Genomic DNA, 20,210 nt, shown 5'->3' on the forward strand with positions numbered 1-20,210 from the left:
TTGGCACTATTGATGCACTGCACTCGTAATGTACTTGCGAGTGGCACTGATGCCAGTCCCTTTCAATGCTCCTTCTGCAGATTCATAACATGGCTGACACCAGTGTTCACTGTACTCTTACTGAAAATTGCAATGTTCCCTGTGCCAGTCGTTCGGCAGGGGCTCTCATGGGGTTTCACAGTGGTGTCGCTGCCAGCCTTGTTAACTCATCATTGATTCAATTTCATTTCTTTTCACTTCTTTACCTGCTGTGCTTGGCACGAGAAGCAGTAAATCAAAGCTTTGTGGTTCAAAGAGTCTATGATCAACAAAAAGCACTTTGATTTGTGGGGAATTGGGCGTGCCCGCCTGTGTGGCACATTGCGCTTCTCAGCTCCTTTCTTTTATCCAGCTGAGCTCATTTTTCACTGCCTTTCCCATTTTGTGTCGCCATTACCCTAAGAAACTTTACCCACATGGCTTCTTCACAAAAACACTTCCACACCTATCACTTGGTAGCACAGGCCAGAATGAAAGACATAATGGGGTGATGCCAGATTGACTGCTAGCCTTCTGCATGGTGACCACTTGTGCATTTGTTGTGTCTGCCATCCATTCATTCTGTGTGATGCTTGCCCATCATCGGAGGCTATGGAGACCCCATGAACGAGGGCGCTGGCAGCTCACTTCATTTTCAGAGTCTCCTCTGGTCAGACCCCTTTTTGATGGTTTCTTCTCTGGGCGCCATATTCGTCGGTTACACTGAAGAAGCTGGTCCAGGGTGTGTCAATATTAATACGTCTTTAATGGAGGGATTGTCTTCCTTGGGAGCAAAGTTCCGACTAAACCCCAACTTCCGGTTGATGTCTCCTTAAATAGGATTTGGACCAGAAGGGGCAGGACATGTATGGGGGTTTGAGGAAGTCATATAACAGTTTGCTTGTGTTGTCTTCCCCCACTCAAAGGGAAAAGAGGTACAGGAAGTTAATGATGGTGTTTCACCCAAACCCCTCCCTGTGTCTCCTACCTCACCAGAACCAGTGAAATGCTCTCGTGGCTTGCATGTGTTTAACGAACGCATCCTGAAAAGACATTCTAGATGAACCAGATCCTGACAGTGAAGAGACACCTACGTCCTCTGTTGAAGATTTCGATTTACTGTCCGCCTTCATTCCCTTCCTTGCCTTTGGTCATAAGTTAGTAGGTAGCAACTGACAGAATGAGAGCACAAGTACATGTGACCAAAGGAGCTTCATATTGGGCTCCCTCTCGGTGAAAAGGTACTGGAGGACCTTCAAATAATTACAGAAATACATAAATAAAATAACTTCTCATGATGTAACTTATTTGTGCAGCTAAACTCTTTAGAAACCAGTGGCCGCCGAAAGACTCCAAACAAGACGCCATGCTAACAAGTCAAAGTCCTCTGTCCACAGCCCTAACGTGTTCCACCATTGTGTGATTTCTCACCCCTCGCCATTCGGCTGTGTGATGCTTCCTGCCATTGTGCCCATCTTCACCCAGACCAGTGTAAAGCCCCCAGTCTTGTATTGATTAGCACTTTGCTTTGACCGCGTTGTACTACATTGCATGTTTTATGTTGCTAATGGAGTAAGTCGCGTTCCTCTCTTGGATCAACACAGTACTACGTTGTCTGTAGTGCTCTTCACATCAATCTATCTAAATTGTAAGATGCAACTCTTGAATTCCTAATATCTATAATATAGTGCAGGGGTCTCCAACTCCGGTCCTGGGGGGCCTGCAGTGGCTGCAGGTTTTCATTCTAACCCTTTTCTTAATTGGCGATTAGTTAATTAACTCCTTTTCATTTTATTTTAATTGACTTGTTTTTTTTAAGATTTGTTCCACTGAATTGCTTCCTTAAGTGGCACCCACACAGAAATGGAGTGTGAAGTGAGTGAGGCAACAGAAGACCAACTAAGTCAGGGCCTCAAACTCCAACCAACTTCACTCCAACCAGTTGCTTAATTAGGCTCTGAGTCTTGTTGTTAATTAAACTCATTCTTTAATTCCATGGCTCATTGCTGCTCTCATTGTGCAATAGCAGACATTTCCAAATTGGTTGATTTTTCTCTTTCCTAAGATGTTTTGGGGACCTGAGCAGATCAACATTCCTGAGACCTTCATCTTTCTTTATTGTTAGACATTGCATGATGGGCACAGTTTGCTGGTCCTGTTTTGGTTCATTTTGTATCTCATTATTGTTTGGCTGCTAATTAAGGAAAAAGAAACAATTAAGTGCTCTGAGTCTTCAAGAACAAGTCAATTAAAATGAATTCAAAAGAAGTTAATTAGCAGCAAAAACAGATCACTAATTAAGAAAAGGGTTAGAATGAAAACCTGCAGCCACTGCGGCCCCCCGGACTGGAGTTGGGGACCCCTGATATAGTGCCTTTCATGACTATCTGTCTAAATAGTAAGATGCAAGTCTTGAATTTCTGATATCTGTAATATAGTGCCTTTCATGTCTACTGTTTCTGTCTAGTAAAATGCATCTTTTGCATTCATAATGTCTGTATATTAGATAGATAGATAGATAGATAGATAGATAGATAGATAGATAGATAGATAGATAGATAGATAGATAGATACTTTATTAATCCCAAGGGGAAATTCACATAATCCAGCAGCAGTATACTGATACAAAGAAACAATATTAAATTAAATAGTAATAAAAATGAAAAGAATTAAAATAAAATTAATGTTCGCATTTACTCCCCTGGGTGGAATTGAAGAGTCGCATAGTGTGGGGGAGGAACGATCTCCTCAGTCTGTCAGTGGAACAGGACAGTGACAAAAGTCTGTCACTGAAGCTACTCCTCTGCCTGGAGATGACACTGTTAAGTGGATGCAGTGGATTCTTCATGATTGATTATTATGTAGTGCCTTTAACGTCTATTTATTCAGTATGCAAATGTTACAAATTCAGTAGAGTAATTTTACTAGACAGCAGCTTTCACATCTAAGAAGATGCGTCTGTTGAACTCCTAATACTACCTGTAATATGGTGCCTTTTAAATCTATCTAATATAATGCATTACCTTGTATTTATTATATCTAATTGATTTTGTCTTCCATATCTATCTAGCAAATGTATCTGTTGAATGTTTATTATAGACAGACATGTTTTCCTTAGGGATATTATGATTTCAAGAGGCATATCTTACAACATAGATATATTGATGTGAAGGAACTATATACACTGAATAGATATACAGTAGATTCTATTCTATATAGTTATACATCTTACTAGAAGGATACTTGTGAAAGGCACTATATAATGTTTCAGTGATATGAATTCAAGGTTACAGTTCCAGACCTTGCTGTGAGCAGCCAATACTTTATATACCTGAACAATACCCATTTATTGTATGGTGGTACAGCGGTAGCACTGCTGCCTCACAGTAATGTTCCCTTCCTGGGTGCTGCATTTTCTCCAAGTGTCTGCATGGGTCTCCTCCAGGAGCTCCTGTTTCTTCTCACAGTCCAAAGACATGCAGGTGGGGTGAACTGGTGACATTAAACTGTGTGTTTGTGATCACCCACTGTGATGGACTGGCACCCTATCCAGTTCGTTTGTGCCTTGTGCCCTATGCTATGTCCACGACCCTTGTCTGGATTCAGTGGGCTATAAAATGACACATAATTTTCCCAAATTGCTAATTCCAATGTAGAGTCTTGAATCCCTCTGGAATTGGATGCAAAAGAAGAACCAAAAAAAAAAATGTATGGCACACTCACTTTCACTTCCAGCCTGGACGAAGTCACCAGTGCTTGTGGGGAGATGTACTTGGGGTAAACTCATTTGGATTGAACCCCTGTCTAGATTTGAATCCTGGACTCCACCTTTAACCACTAATTGGGTTAGTCCTCTGCAGTTCATTATTTTAAGCCTTTTGACTCCCACTAAAGTTGTTTTACGGGGTGAAGTCCTATTTTTGACTCCTGTAAGCAGGCACTTCAGACACCTGCATGGGATTTTCCTCTTCTTCTGAACCCTGACAGACAGTGAGGTGCAAAGTGGTTTAAAATGTCAGCGAGCAGGTCCAGGATTTGGTTTTATCACAAAGTTCACAGGGCGAGATGCCCACTCGCTTGTTTCGATCCCATGGAGGTCTACACGGAGTCCTCATAATGGCCGACGGCACTCCACGCTGGCATTAGTAGGATGCCCCGACCTTCCAGTACAAGTGGCTCTGCAGGTTTCACATGAGACACTACTGGATCTCTTTAAACACTTCCGCGAGTCGCGCAGGGTTCGATCTGAGGAAGCGGGGCTTATCTGTATTCCTTCCTTACCTCCAGACCTTTGGACTGTAATAGTCCGCAAACGCCGTGATAACCGCAGGCAATTCGGCTACAAATCAGCAGGTCCAAAATCGGCGAGCCTGCGGGCTCAGATCACTTGCATCCTCCCGATCGCCATCTCTAACTGCTGGTCAGACGGACTTTTTTTATGGAAGCAGAAAGATGCTTCTCGTTTGCGTTAATGTGAATCAATATGAAGTCTGATCGCTCTGGATTGAGCGGCTCGCGGCACGTTTATCAAAATGAACGGGCTGTCGGTCTTTGGCGCCGATGGAAGTCTTCGATTTTGAGAAGGTAGCGTGACAAACGGGAGAAGAAGACCATTCGGCGTGCCAGCGTATGAACGGCACTTCTCAGGCCCTGGGCTGCTCCAGCTTGCCGAACACTAGAAGTGTCCTTATGTCGCACACTTCGATGGCCATTCTGTCAGCCTACACTTTTCATTTGTTGAAGTTCCAGTTGGTCAAAGTCTGTCAGCTTATAAGGCTATAGAAGAGAGGTGAGCACTAATCCATGAGGCTTCTTTGGAGTCTAACAAAACACTTTTGAAATGTTGGACTGTTGGAATTTAAACTGGTCAGGTGCCAATGGACTAACCTATAAGTTTGCTTGATATTTCTTTTTTTTTTTTTCTTTTTCTTTTCAAACCCTTCTGGGTACTCAGCTCATCTTTCCTTGGGTCTGTTTCTGGGCAGATTCTTATTTTGTGTTTGGTTAAACTTTGTTCTGGGTGTTCAGATGGTCCATCTGTTAACTCGCTGCTCAGATTCTTATTTCAGGACAGATTCTATGCTGGTAATTGCTCAATTGTTCTTTTAGTTCTCTTGGATTCTCAGACTCTTCCTTGCTGGTCAGACTCTTTGAACTTGAGCAGACTTTCAATTGTCTGGCCTCTGTAGTCGTCAAACTCTTACTTTGTTAGACTCTTGACTGGTCTTATTCTTTACTGGGCACTCCACACTATTTAAAATAAAGGTGCCAGAGAGTTTCTTCAGAATGATGCCATAGGGGAACCATTTTTGGTTCCCAAAAGACCAATCCACATGAAGGTTCCAGAAGGAACTCTAATTTGTTTCAATCCTTAACAGGCTCCATACGATAAATAACCACAAATGGGTCCTGATTTTTAAAGGACTCCTGCTGCATGTGTCTAGTAGCACAGGTTTTCTTAACCTGTTAGTGTCCTGCAGCCCACCATAAAGATTTGGATATTATTCCCTGTATATTAGGACGTTTTTGAAAGGACAAAGAACCAACTTCATATGCAAAGAACTCTTCCCAGAATTAAACTGAGTTTGGTCAAGCAATGGAGCTAATGAGGAACCACACCACCCAGTAAAGAAACATAAAGTGTCATTACAAATCCATTTTTTTTTTACTTTCTTGTATACAAAGTATAGGGAAAATATTGTAATCGTCCAAAAATTGAGTTTCAGGATTCTGATAAATCTCACCGTTTTAGACCTCCCCGAGTTAGAAAATACCATTTTTGGAATTATGTCTGTGTGTGTGTGCGTGTGTGTCTGTGTGTGTGTGTAAACAGGATAAGTTGAGCACGCTTTCACTTAGGCCAATGAAATTTTGCATACAAGTACAAAACGTAGATTTCTATCAACTTTTGAGCTATTTCCGCTAACCAGAAGTGGTACGTTTTTATTCATGCAGCTGCAGAGTCCAATTTATTTAAATTTACTTTTATAATAATTGTTCAATATAATATTAATTTGACTTGATTAGTTGTTGATTGTTCTTTAATGTACATAATATAACAATGTAATCATTGTCTTGCGGTTTACTCTTCAAATCATATCCGTTCCCATATCCGAGTTTAGAGAAAGCCTGGAGGAGACCACTCCTGATTTATGAAGAGTGCAGTAGTCCGCCTGTTTGCTTTCTGAACTCTCAAATGACCAGATTGTTAAAGTTGTCATTTTGCTCGACTCTTCACTGGACATATTGTATTTCTTTTTTACTAACTCTAAATTCATCAGGCAGGCAGCTTGCTGAACTCTTTTCTGGTCAATCTTTTCCACTGCTGGTCATATATGTATACAGTATATGCCAAGCCATGCTCTGTGGCTCCGCCCGCGTTTTAGTGAAACGGCACAGTGAGAAGGGCCCTGCCCAGCTCCCTTCTTCTGACATCACACTTCCTCCTCCCCTCGGCCCACAGCCTCTGTCTCGTATTAGCGTGAATATATCGCTCCAGCAAGTGAACTATGATTCTTAGCGCGATGTGAGAAGTTGCAAAATCAACTGGAATGTTCAAGCAAATTATAGAAAAAAGCCCGATCTAAATCCGTTAAGTCGTTCGCTAGCTAAGCGGAGGAAAGGTACACGCCCCTCAGTCCCGCCCCCTCCCCATCAGTCCCGCCCCTCCCCTCAGCGTGTCTCCCGGAATCGCACAAATAAATCGGTACCGCAAGCGAACTATGACACATAGCGCAATGAGAAAAGTCTCAGAAGCAACCGGAATATATTCAAGCATATTATAGAAAAAATCCGATCTAAATCCGTTAAGCAGTTCTGTTGTGAAAGTCTGACAAGACAGATTATATATATATATATATATATATATATATATATATATATATATATATATATATATATATATATATATAATGTGTGTGTATGTATATATTTTATTGCATGTTTAGTGTTAGTTGGACCCCAGATGGTCACATTCCCTGTCTTTCATGGTTAGCTGGACCTTCAGCTCCTCTGCTCAGATCTTTGCCAAGCTGGACAGTTTTGGGTTTTACTGGACTCTCCACTGCTTAGAGTTTCTCCTTTTCTTTACTGGCCAGGCTGTTTTATTTTTATTTAGCTGGACTGGCTGCACTCCAGCTGACCACTTTTTTTGGCTGGAAGGTCAGGAAAGCAGCACAATGGTTACCACGACTGCTCCGGGGGTCTGGCTTTGACTTCCAGCCCAGCATCTCGTTCTGTAGAGTTTGTGTGTCGTCCTCGTGTTCTCGTCTCTTTTTTTGTTTTTTGGTTCCTTGGATAGACTGTCTTTCTTCAACCTGTCTGTATCATATAGTGTGAATGTTACGTGTTAAACCAATACTCAGTGATTTGTGCCAAACTGAATTCAACACCCCTCAAGTAATAATGATAATTCCACCATTTTAATGCGACTCAAAGCTCTTGGACAGAAGGGAGCCACTTCAACCACCCTGGATAAGGCAACGGCAGCCATTATTACACCAGTGCACTCACCACACATGAGCTGTCAGGTGATGGAGTGGTCAGAGACAGTTAGGCAATCAGAGACAGGGGATGATTAGGGGGCACACTGGGCCATGGTGGGCGACTTAGCCAGGACATTGTGATGCATCCTACTCTTTACAAAGGATACCCACAGATGTTTACTGACCACAGAGAGACAGGACCTCGATATTTTCATCACGTCATTTTTACAGCCCAGTGGCCCTGTCACTGCACTGTGGTATTGGGATCCACATTCAGAGCACAGGGTTAGCGCCCTCACCAACACCTCTTCCAGTAGCAACCCAAGCTTTTGCTGGTTGGTACTGGCCAGGCCTGAACACGCTTAGTGCATGTGGTATGAAGTGACCTGGCAGTGTGCTCTGTGACAAACTGGCATACCGTCCAAGGCTCATCCTTCTGCCACTTACCCAGCAATGGAAAATGAAAACAGACGGCTGGAAGGACAAACTGTGTGCTCCTTCAGTCCATTCGGATTCCCTACTGGATCTTGCTGGACAAAGCGTTCCTTGCAGATTATCAGCCCTCTGGACCCTGTTGGACACTCAGCTGGCCAGTCCTTTAGTTTGCTGGCTGGATTCTCATTGGGTCAGATTAACAGATCAGATCTTCCATTCGCCGGATCTCAAATATTCTCTTCCACTGCACTGTCACCCTTTTACCCCACTGGCCTGTCGGCTGGTGTCCCTTACCATTCTGGAGACTCGCTCTGTCTGTCTGTCTGTCCTGGCATGCCGAGTGTTTCCCACGCTTGTGTCCTGCTGTGTCTTTTCCTGCTCTGGGTCTGTCTTTAATTATGATCTCCATGTTTGGGGAAGAAGCCCCCCCTTAGTGACTGAGTCTGTTCCTTTGTTTTTCATTCGTGTGCAATTGAGAAGCATCTGGAGCCTCGATGGGGGCAACCCCAGTTTACCCCGCAGGTCGCCCTCAGATGCCCCGTACTGCACCACCAGCTGTTTGCCTTGTGCTCTGCCCCGCTCTCTGTTTTCATGTACTGTCCACTGCCAGGTGACTGAAGTGAGACGCAAGTGACCAGTCCGAGCGGTCCAAAGGAGCAGAGAAGGAGCTGCATTAGCTTCGGCGTGCTTGTCGTGTTGGGGTCCGTTCACGTGCACGGGTGTCCTTCGGTGGGCACACTGCAGATTCGTGTGTGGTGCGTACACATTTTAAGTATTGAGAACCCGGGTGTGTGCCGTTTATGAATCACAAGCAGAACCCGTGCCAGTGTGCACGTTTGCGTCATTGTCAGTTCTCCTCTGGCCCAACAGAGTGAGCGCCCCCTGGCGTTGGTGTCAGGTGGCACTGGCTCAGGCCGAGGAGGGGATGCCCATACAGCCTGCGGAGGTCAGAGCCGCGTAACCTAAGCCTCGGCGTTCCCAAGCTCTGAATTATTCATGCTATTGACTTTGTGTCGGCTTCCACATTTGTGCGGGAGGATGTTTTATTCATTTATCTCATTTAGGGTCCCTCTCTGCACCTGTTCCACCATTAAGTGCCCGGCGATTTACATTTGATGCTAATCCAGCTCGCCGGCGGCCGGCTGCTAATTTCATTTTCATAGGTGCTGGCCGTACACTGGCAGGTCCCCACAGGGTGGGCGCACATCTGAGCAGCTCTGTCGCTCTGCGGGCCAACTGCTGCGTCACGTTTCTGGCGTCCCACTGGGGGAGGGGTGGCTGCGACAATCTGATTCCAATAAATAAAGAAAAAGAAAAAGAATGTCGTTACGGTTCTCCTGCCAAATCTTCATGTGCGGCCTCTGCGCGTGAGTCTGCGCTAACGGGACCAGAAAACCTGACGTCTGTGTGTGTGTGTGTGTGTGTGTGTGTGTGTGTGAGGGTTTGTGCATGTGGTATGTGGCAGGTGCCTGTGTGTGTGTGTGTATCTTATAAGTGTGTGTGTTAGTGCAAAAGGACGTGACTGCTTATGTAAGCACAGTGTGCTCCTTCTGTGTGAAAAGGTTTGTAAGCATACATTGTAGGCACACTCAGGACACGTCTGTGTGAGTAAGCACGAGCCTATATGGAGCTGTGTGAGAGGGGTACATGTGTGCACATGCCAGCTGCCCTTGGACGTGGACGTATACATGTATACTTGTCTGCATGTGTTACTCGGCTGGCTGTCTCCATGTGTCATAAGGTGTAGCTATGTGTGTGTGTTTTCATGGCCCATGGCTGTGCGCCTCTTGCTGAATGTTTAAACACACATCAGTATCGACATTTGTGTGTGCATGTGCCTTTCTGCCATGCTGTGGCTGTATGCCAGTCTCTGAGCAATGTGTCCGTACAGTGTATGCCAGCAAATATGTGAAAGTCTCTAGGTGTGTCAGCTCTCCATTTCAGAGGCTCAGTTCTGCACACGAATGTTGACTAACCGTATGTGTTTGTGTGTGTGTTTGCTGTGGTGGTACTCTGCTGGATTCCTCTCTGCTAATTTGCACTTACTGTATGTGATGGTGTGCACGTATTTTTTCTGGTGCCTTGTAGCTGTGTGTAACGATATGTCCATTTCCGCACATGTACCTGTAGGTGCACATGGGTGTCAATAAATGTTCTTGTTTTTTTGGCATGGTTTTCTCGGGGTCCTGTATGCCTGTCTCTGAATGTGTGCATACGCTAAATATGATAATGTCCATGTGTGTCTGCATGCCTTTCTCTAGCAGCTCAACGCTGTGCCTGTCTCTGCTTGTGTTCATTCATGTGGATGTCCACAAATATGACAACACGCATGTGTGCCTGTGCATGAAGTTAAAGAGGTCTGCCACTGTACTCCTGTCTTTTAATGTGCACGTGCATGTGGATTTCAAGAAGTGTGAAAGTGTGTATGCATTGTGCCCATTTGTGTTTTACTAGCTGCTGGTGTCTGCCTGTATATTTGAAAGTAAAATAAAGAACTATAGGCACTATATGACAGGTAGATGTGAAAGACACTATATTTGAAATATAGAAAGGGAAGAGCACTATTTGACAGATAGGGAAAGATGCTGTATGATGGATGGATAGATACAGGCACTATATGATAGATACAGAGAGAAAGGCACTATATGACATATCCATCGATAGAGAAGGCACAATATGATGAATGGATGGACGGATGCAGAGAAAGACACTGTATGATAGAAGGATGGTTGGAGAGAAAGGCATTATATGATAGATTGATAGAGAAAGGTACTATATTTGAAATATAGAAAGGGAAGGGCACTATTTAACAGATAGGGAAAGACACTGTATGATGGATAGATAGAGTAAGGCAATATATGACATATCGATCGATACAGAAAGGCGCTATATGATAGATGCAGAGAGAAAGGTGCTATATGATGGATGGTGAAAGGCACAATATGAATGGACAGACAGATTGATAGATAGATGGCGCTTTATTTCTCACCAAACGGTGATTATGGTGCCATTCCTTTCTGCATTTCACTCTGCCATTAGAAGGACATCAACACTCGGAGTTCTCTGTTTTTAATGCCTTCTTGTCTGCTGCTGTGTGGTCACCCAGACCTCCCATGGGTTCATTTTCTAGTGGCTAGAGTAACGGACTTGAGTGGCTGCTAAATGTCGGAGGCTCTTCTCTTTGCCATGAGGACAGACTTGCATTGTGGGGGAGTCTTCTCTGATCTGCGTCGTGTTCTGGTTGGACCCGTCCACTTTACCATTCAGATGGTGGCTTCCACATTCCCTGGAGCAGCACGGCTCCCTCACAGTGTGTCTCGTTGGTGTTGTCCAGCAGAGCTGGGCCCTCATGCAGCTGCAGGGTGGAGATCCAACGGGAGGATGGCGGTGGGGGGAGGTGGGGGGAGCCTGGGCTTCGCAGCACTGTTTGTGTTTTTAACGACACTCCACAGAGTTCTTCATGAAAACGGAAAAGGTCGGCTCCAGCTTGTCGCCAGTGAAAGCTGAGGCATTCCTGCATATGTGAAGTGAGCGGAGAGAGAGCGAGAGAGAGAGAAAGAGAGGGGGGGAGAGAGGGAGCAGAGGGCCCTGCTGACCACTGTCACTGACCAGGCAATGAGGACTAAGGTCTGATAGAGTCTGGTTCTGGAGTCTCATGGAACTTCAGCAATGTGCTCCTCATATATACTCAGCAAAAAAAGAAACGTCCTCTGACTTTCAACTGTTTTTACTTTCAGTAAACTTAATGTGTAAATATTTGTATGAACACTAAAAGAGTCAACACCATAAGACATAAACTAAAAATGTTTCACAATGTGTCCCTGAATGAAGGGAGGCTCAAAATCAAAAGTACCAGTCAGTATCTGGTGTGGCCACCAGCTGCTTGAAGTACTGCAGTGCATCTCCTCCTCATGGACTGGACCAGATTTGTCAGTTCTTGCTGTGAGATGTTACCCCACTCTTCCACCAAGGCACCTGCAAGTTACTGGACATTTCTGGGGGGAATGGCCCTAGCCCTCACCCTGCGATCCAACAGGTCCCAGACGTGCTCAATGGGATTGAGATCCGGCTCTTCCACTGCTAAGATGATCAGCTGTCCTTCCTGTCTCCCTGTAGCGCTGTCTTAGGCGTCTCACAGTGCGGACATGGCAATTTATTGCCCTAGCCACATCAGCAGTCCTCATGCCTCCCTGCAGCATGCCTAATGCACGTTCACGCAGATGAGCAGGGACCCTGGGCATCTTTCTTTGGGTGTTTTTCACAGTCGGTAGACAAGTCTCTTTAGTGTCCTGCGTTTTTAGAACTGTGACCTTAAATGCCTACTTTCTGTAAGCTGTTAAGGTCTTAACGACCATTCCACAGGTGCATGTTAATTAATTGATTATGGTTAATTGAACATGCATGGAAAACATTGTTTAAACCCTTTACAATGAAGATCTGTAAAGTTATTTGGATTTTTAAAACATTATTGTTGAAATACACAGTCCTGAAAAAGGGACGCTTCTTTTTTTGCTGAGTATATAAGACTGGGGGGTCAGCCAGTGAGCCTGCTGTACTGGTCAAATGGAAGGACCGTGGTGTGCATAGGGGCTCAGCAGATGGCCAACCTCTTTACAATTCTTGCCCGTCTGGAGGGCCACCGAATACCCATGTGCTTCACTGTAGGTTCTTGAGCCATTTAGACCCTACAGTCAGTGCTTACTTCTAATGTGTAACTGGTGTGTACTCTCCATTGTGTACTGCATGTTGTTGAGTTCTCCGTGTGGGTGTGCATGTGTGTTATCAGGTCTGTTCCTGTGTATCCTTGAGGTGTGTATTCATGATTGATCGTGTACAGTATGTGTTTGTCTATGGAGGCACTATGTATACACACACATCTTGAGACGTCTTGTGTGGCGGTCGAGTCTGTGACATTAGTGTTTGGTGTACATGTGTCATTGAAGCATGTTCAAAATAAGTGTGCCAGTGTGAGACGTTTTCTAGGGTCAGTGTGTCTGCATTTGTGTAGGGGGCTCTTCTGCACGTCTGACAGTGTGCGTGTGTGTTCATGGGCTGTACTTGAGAACTTGAGCCTGTGGGTACCCATGTGTTTGTGCCTAACCCCTATGCGTGGACTCAGGTGTCTGCAGCCCTGCAAACCTTCTGTCTCGATGCAATCCAGAGCTTGGCGGATTTACCAGACGGCTGCACTCTGCCCGCTCTCCAGCCTAGGAGGCCAGTGTTGGCAACACCTGAACATTGCTGCCAGCGTTTGAGGACTAGGTCTTCCTCACACACCACAAAACTGGCTTATTTTATGTGGAATGCATCATGCAGTGAAAGAGGTGAACAACTGTTTCATAAATTACAAGGATACCATTCTGTGTACTCTCTAGCCTGGCATCATGGCTGCTGGCATGCTCCTATAGCACAGTGAATATATGCAGAAGTGTAACATAAGTTAATGAAGTTAGCCAGTGCCTGGCTTGATGGGCTAAGACAGGCCTGATGATGCCAGGGTGGGGTAGAAGGGGATGCCACCAATCCTTGTTTACAACCTCAGAGAGTTTTGTGTGGGTGGATGGTGAGAAGTGGGCACTGCACAGTGAGTCACTCCTCTGTATGTGTGCCCTTCCACCTCATGGCTGCTTCACGTCAGATTTACAGCATTTGTGTCATCTTTCCTCTGAGGTGGCATCATCCATCTCCGAGATTATGGGAGTGCCAATTCCAGTCAGGAAGGTCCATAAGTGGTCAGAAGTGAACATTACAGATCTTCTTGGGTTTAAGTGCATGTCGTACTTGTGGGCATTTCAGGAGCACCTCTGAGATCATTTTGATTTGCTTGAGCTCATCTGGGATAAAGGGAGCAGTTCACCACATCTTTCTGTCCAAGGTGACGTGTTCTCCAATTGCTCTTAGCCCTGCTTGGTGCCAAATTGATTGCAGTGGTGCAGATGCCAAACAGTAATGTTTTTGAAGTAAAAAAATGGGGCAAAGCTTCCTCTGGCAGGTGTCAGTTTTGTCCTGCTTTTGGTTGGAGTGCCAGGGTGCCTTGTTGGCCAGTGCATTAAAGTGCAGGACTGGTGGCACTGGAAAGTGTTACATTTTACACAATCAAAGTGTGCAATGATATTGGAGCAGATACGAGCACATTTACACCAATGCTCACTTTTACAAACCCATGCCTAGGCAAACGTGGGCACATACAGATATACTTGAGGGTGTGCTGACATGCCCGCTCACATTTGGTACACACACTCTGTAATCTCATTCACTCAGATGCACACGTGTGCGCACACACACATTCTCACCCGTTTACACAGACACACTCGAACAACTCACACTTTAGCATCTCTCATGCACACCAACACAGTCAGACATGGGCATACTGGTACAACACATACAAGCATACACCCTGACACACTCAGGTGTGCTTATACTTACGCTGCACCCCCAATCACACATCTAGACACAATCCCTACATACACAAGCCCACTCAGACACGGTCCTACAGCATGAATGCACACACACAAATGTAAATGATCAAGTGCAAGTAATCAAGTACAGGTACCTGGAGCCAATCTGGGCAACAGTAGGCACAAGGCAGAACACAGCAGTGTGCCAGTCCACCATGGGGGTCACTTACGTGCGCACACACTCACTGTCACATGGAGCCAGATAACCTCATCAGCATATCTATGTGACAAGGGAAGAAAAGCCATGCAGACATAAGGAGGATTTGCAGACCCCATGATGACAAATGATGGCACTGAACCCGGGCACTGGATCTGTGCATCACAACACTGATTTCCAGAGCACCTTACAAGGAAAATACAAGAAATAAAAGAATATAGGTACATAATATTTACATTTAAGTTTCTTTGCTAAGGAGATCCTTTTATCTAAAGTGACTTACAAAAGTTGTCAAAAGAAACGAGTAAAGCTCAGTCGGGGGGACTGTTTGGGGACAAGTGCTTCAGGTCATCTGCAATTCCTAGATAATAAATCCTAACAGCTAATATCAGGTAGACAACAACTCACCAAACACGAGAGTCTTCAACAGGGAGACTCACAAGTTCAAAATGGAGGTGGGCAGCCCGATCCACCAGCTAGGAACTTTACATGAAAAGAGTCTGGACTGAGATGTGATACCACACAGAGGTGGCATCACCAGACATCATTCATCAGCAGACCTGAGTGGTTGGGAAGGAGCACAGGACCTCACAACTGTCTTCATTTACAGTGCATACAGTAGGTGGTGATCCATTGACTAGTCTGAAGGCAAGCATCAAGGATTTACACATAACAGGAGCCAATAAAGTGATGTGAAAAGACAAGTGGCATGTGCCCAGTTTGAACCATCTGCAGCAGCTTGGTGACACATTTCGACATTCCTGACAGGTGAGAGTTGCAGTAGTCCAGACGTGACAAGACCAAAGCCCGGAGCAGAAGTTGTGCTCCATACTTTGTTAGTTATGGTGTGACCTCACAGATGTTGTACAGAGCGACTGAGAGACTGTAGCAACATAGTCAGTGATGGACGGCTGGTCATCGCTCACCACCCCAAGGCTGTGTACTGACTTGGTGGGTGTTAGTGCCAACAAGCCAAGCTGAACGGAGATGGGATAACAAGAAGGTCCATCTTTGCAGGTTGATCTGGAGATGTGTTCCTTCATCCAGGTGGCAATATCAGTGAGATCTGTAGAGAATCTAGATCTTCCAAATATGCCTTACAAAAACATAAGTAATAGTAATTAAAGATTCCCCCAAGCATACCTTAACATCACTATTAGACAAACGCCGTTTTTATCTCTAATGGCTATCAGGATATGAATCCGATGCTACACTCAGATAACCTGGGAGAAGAGACAAACAAAAACTCCAGCCGCCACGGCATTAAAGAAATGTCTAGGGTCGAAAGACCACCCAGCTCCAGTGATCAGACACACTCTGATCCAATCATGCTCCAACCCAACGAGCACGGGTGTCCGTTTTCACCTCCAACACACAGGCGCACTCCCGCTTGCACTGACGTCTCCGTAGACGTGCACGCGCACGCCCTCTCGCTCGTTGTGTCCGCCGACTTGTGTCCTACTGTGCGCCGCGTGACGGGCGCCCCTCCGCCCCCGCCCGTCCTTCCCTGCCTTTCTGCATTTTTGATGTCGGTTCTTGCGTTTCAGTGAGGCTGCAGTCGTATAATTCAGTAAAATAAAGCGCTGCCTGTGTCAGCTGTCAGGCGGAGCGCCGAGGGGAGGTCAGGGGTCGTGCTGCTGCTTTCAGGAGAGCGCTAATCGATTAGCCGTCAAAGCGCCGCCGCGGATCTCAAGTCGGAAGGGGAGCTGTGCTCCGCGCGGCCCCCGATTTCCATAATTGCCGGCTGCCTTTAATGTTCCGACTCTTATGGCATATACTCTCTATATAGTTGTATACAGAATATATATATATATATATATATATATAATTATGTATAAAGGGGAAGAGGGGGAACCAACAGCCTTCATCGATTAGGCATTGTGCTGAATTATTTAGTTCGAATTTATGGTGCGACCCTCTCAGGTTAAGCAAACCCTCCGCCTGCTGCCTGATGCACTGCTCTGTTTATTCTCTACAATTGAGGTCAGAGCTCACAATTTCAAATCCGATCCTCATCCTTAGGGGTCTTATGAAATATTGTGAATGTGCATAAGTCTGACACTGCGCGTGTGTGTGTGTGTGTGCTGGAGGTGCTGTGGGTCCTCTTGTAGCTCTGCATAAACGTGTGGCAGAAAGTGTGGAGCAAAACATCAGGCGAGTGTGCAATTGTGTGTTACCTGAAGGAGTGAAAATTACTACAGGAGGGTGTGTGGGTGTCAGGGGGCTCTGCTGGTGTGCATGCATTGGCGTGTCAGTGAGTGTGAGCGAGGATAAATGAGCGAGAGTGTTGGTGCATAAGTGCCTTTGAGTTTTTGTGTGTGTGAGTGTCTACGACTGAATCTGAGCAAAGGTCAGTGAGAAGGTGTGTGCTATGAGAGTGTCTGTGTGTTTGTGTACAAGTGTGTTTGAGCATTTGTCTATTTGTGAGAGTTTGTGTGTATCTGTCCAAAACTGAATCTGAGCGAGGGTTCAGTGAGAAAGTGTGTGCCATGAGAGTGTCCGTGAGTTTGTGTAAAAGTGCATGTTTGTGTTATATTGAATATGTGTCACGGTTGGGGAGAAAGTGTCAACGAAAATGACAGTCCAAGTCCAAATGACAGTGTGGCTCCAAGTGTGAAACTGCTTACTTATATGTGTGGGTATATGTAAGTGTGTAAGTGGCACTGTTTGTAAGATTATGTAGTGTCAATGCATTGTTGTGTGTGTGTGTGTGTGTGTGTGACGATGACTCCAACAAACCATGGAGTGATGTATCTTTCAGTCAGTTATCTATACAGTCTTGTGTCAGGGAATGCAAGTGTGTGTGCCGTGCCGGGTATTCGTGTTGACGTGAGTATTGGTGCTGGAGTGTGTCTGGGTCACTGTGTATGTGGCAGTGTGTGAGTGTTAAGTTGAATGACAGTGACTGTAGAAATGTGTCATATTGTAAGTGACAATGACCGTTAGCAGTATGGGGGCGTCAGCGAGTGTGAAACTCTTGAATTGTGTTTGTGTGAAGGAGATCCAGTGTTGCACCGTGTGTAAATGTCTGTGTGTCACGGGGTCTTTGTGGGGGTGAAGATATGCTGAAGAGTGTATTTGAGTCTTGTGGCTAGTGACACAGAGAGTGTCTGTGAATGTTTCTCTGTGTACTAAGTGGGGGCTTATTTAAGTTCCGATGAGTGTGACCCCCTTTACTGCATCATCTTTGTGTAAATGAAACAGTCCTCTTTGGATTTAGGGTCTCACGGAAGGGCTTGTATAGTATTTATATGCATCAAAGCTAGAGGTGGAGGTGGCGAGGCCACCACCACAAAGAAACCGGAAAAAGAAACAGAAAAGAGAGAGTGTGTCTGGCATCCAGTAGTGTGGGGTGGGCTGGCTGGACACATGGGACCACTGTAACGGGCTCTCGAGAGGGGTGTGTATGTGTGTGTTTGGAGCTCTCTGAGCCTGCGGGATGGACATGTGTGAGGGTCTCTCACTCAGATGACCCTCCGCTTGTACTCCATGTGAGCTGACCCTGCGTGTCGCACTCCTGAGCTCATACGGGCTGATTGGACTGGGCATTCCTACATGTGGTGCCCGCTGTGGCTGGGGCTCGATGGGCTGCGAAGCTCATTGGCTGAATGGACTGGGCACCCCGAGAGCCGATGCCTGCTGCCTGCCAGGAATCCATTTTTTTTGGCTTGTGGATTTGCAAATGAGGCTCCATAAATTATAAGACGCACTTTCCCGTTGTGTTTAATGTGCTGTAATTTAGGTGCAGGCGAGTAGTGTGATGCTAATTAGGCAAATTACTAAAAAAAAGTCTCAGGGATTTATGTTCCCGTAACGGAGAAACTGCAGGAAAAAGTGCTGATCTGATTTATTAGAGAGGAAAAGCCGACTTTACAAATGGAGAAATCACTTGTGACCTGGATAGGAGCTGCTGCTGCTGGTGCTGGTGCTGCTGCTGCTGCGCTAGGGGTGGTGGGGGGCTGACCACGAGGTGGGCCTACAGAGCTCCGACCACTTCACCAACCCCAAGTTGAGATCTTTGGGTGTTCTTGGAGGGCACTCTGCTTACCCCATCACAGCCATCTTGGCCAAGCGCCTAGGTGTGACCACCTGACTTTAATGTCGGATGAGGAACGGCCCCCTGTGACTGAGCAGATGTGGGTCATTTACTCACACGGGGTCCAGAGGGCGCTTTATTCGGAGTTAAAAATACAGAGGGATGCGAGCGTTGTGCCACTTGTGTGGAACTTGTCCAACTTTCCCATTGTGCAGTCGGCTCGCACCAGAAAGAAGTGCAGCCAACAAAGGGCCGCACTCGGCTATTCATGGCAACAATGGACACATAAAACTCCTTCTTAAAATAGAAACGCTGCAGGTCAGGCCTAACCCTTTGGAAGCCGAGCCCCCCCACACCCCCCAAAACAAACAGTCAGAGGCGCTCTGCTGTCATCAGGCCTGCGATCAAAACAAAGTGAGTCGCGGAGCTGCTTCCGGGCGGCCGGCTAACAAAAATACTCGCGGGAGGATGCAGCCCCGTGCGCCTGGGGGGGTCTCGGCAGGAGGTCTCAGACCTGGCCTTCCGTTGAGCTGCGCCGAGCCTGCACTGGAGTCACGTGCCTGCCGCTTCCTCAATGATGCACGCACACGCACGGGCATAGACAGAGGTGCAACACGCGGGGGGGCTGCACAGGGCTGAAACACACGCCAGTGGAGGGGGCAATAGGTCCGATGCCAGAGCACATTCGCATGGTGGTCCCGCGCCAAGAAATACGTGGAGCAATAACACACCCTGACAGAGGAGGGGGGAACACAAGTCAACCGACACCACACAAAGGGTTAACACACGTGGGCCTTACAGAGCGGGGAGCAGGACACACACACACACACACACAGACTTACAACATAGTACTGCACACTCACAGAGCGCGGACACACTCTCACATACAAGTGCAGTCGTGCAACAAACGTGTGTGCAAAGGACTAACACACACCCCAGTGGGAGGGGGTAATACGTCCAAGACCACCACAGACTCACAGAGCGGTAACACACACACACACACACACAGCACAGACAGCACACACACACATGGAGCAGTAACACACTGTCACAGAGGAGCAGGACACACACACACCACAGGTCAACACATCACACCCGGGCTGAAATAAACTCCTGCACACTCCATGAAGTGGTAACGCACTCTCTGGCACACACACACACACACACCAGTTAATATGCACACCCATACAGCACAACTGCAAAGAAGTGACACACAACCAGCACTGATAACCCATACATGGAGCACTACCACACTCTCACATACACATCCACCAGTCCAGTCAACAGGCGTGCAAAGTAGGAGGGAGTAACGTGCAACACTAGCTCACACTCACGTAAAGCACTGACACACACTCACACTGACCTGAAAACACATATGCAGAGCAGTTATAGAGATCCAGAGCACAAGTGTGCAGGGGGCCACAGGCTGGTGTGAGCCTCCAACTGGATGACACGTCCAACATTGGTGCACACTCACGCACTCACACATATAGCAGTAACGTGCATCACACACAGCCGTTACACTCTCTTATACAAGTCAACAAGGGGCTTACACACAGACACTGCAATGCTAACACCAACTCACAAAGCCTTAACACACACACACACACACACACACACAC

The 20,210-nt window shown here is 46.3% G+C and overlaps 1 protein-coding gene across 4 annotated transcripts in view; it reads left to right on the forward strand.

The window, feature by feature from the left end:
* ebf1a (EBF transcription factor 1a) overlaps nucleotides 1-20,210 on the forward strand; it is a 151,417-nt gene that overhangs the window by 16,120 nt on the left and 115,087 nt on the right. The window lies entirely within an intron of this gene.

Source organism: Polypterus senegalus, chromosome 13, assembly GCF_016835505.1.
Source record: "Polypterus senegalus isolate Bchr_013 chromosome 13, ASM1683550v1, whole genome shotgun sequence".
Taxonomy (NCBI): Eukaryota; Metazoa; Chordata; class Cladistia; order Polypteriformes; family Polypteridae; genus Polypterus; species Polypterus senegalus.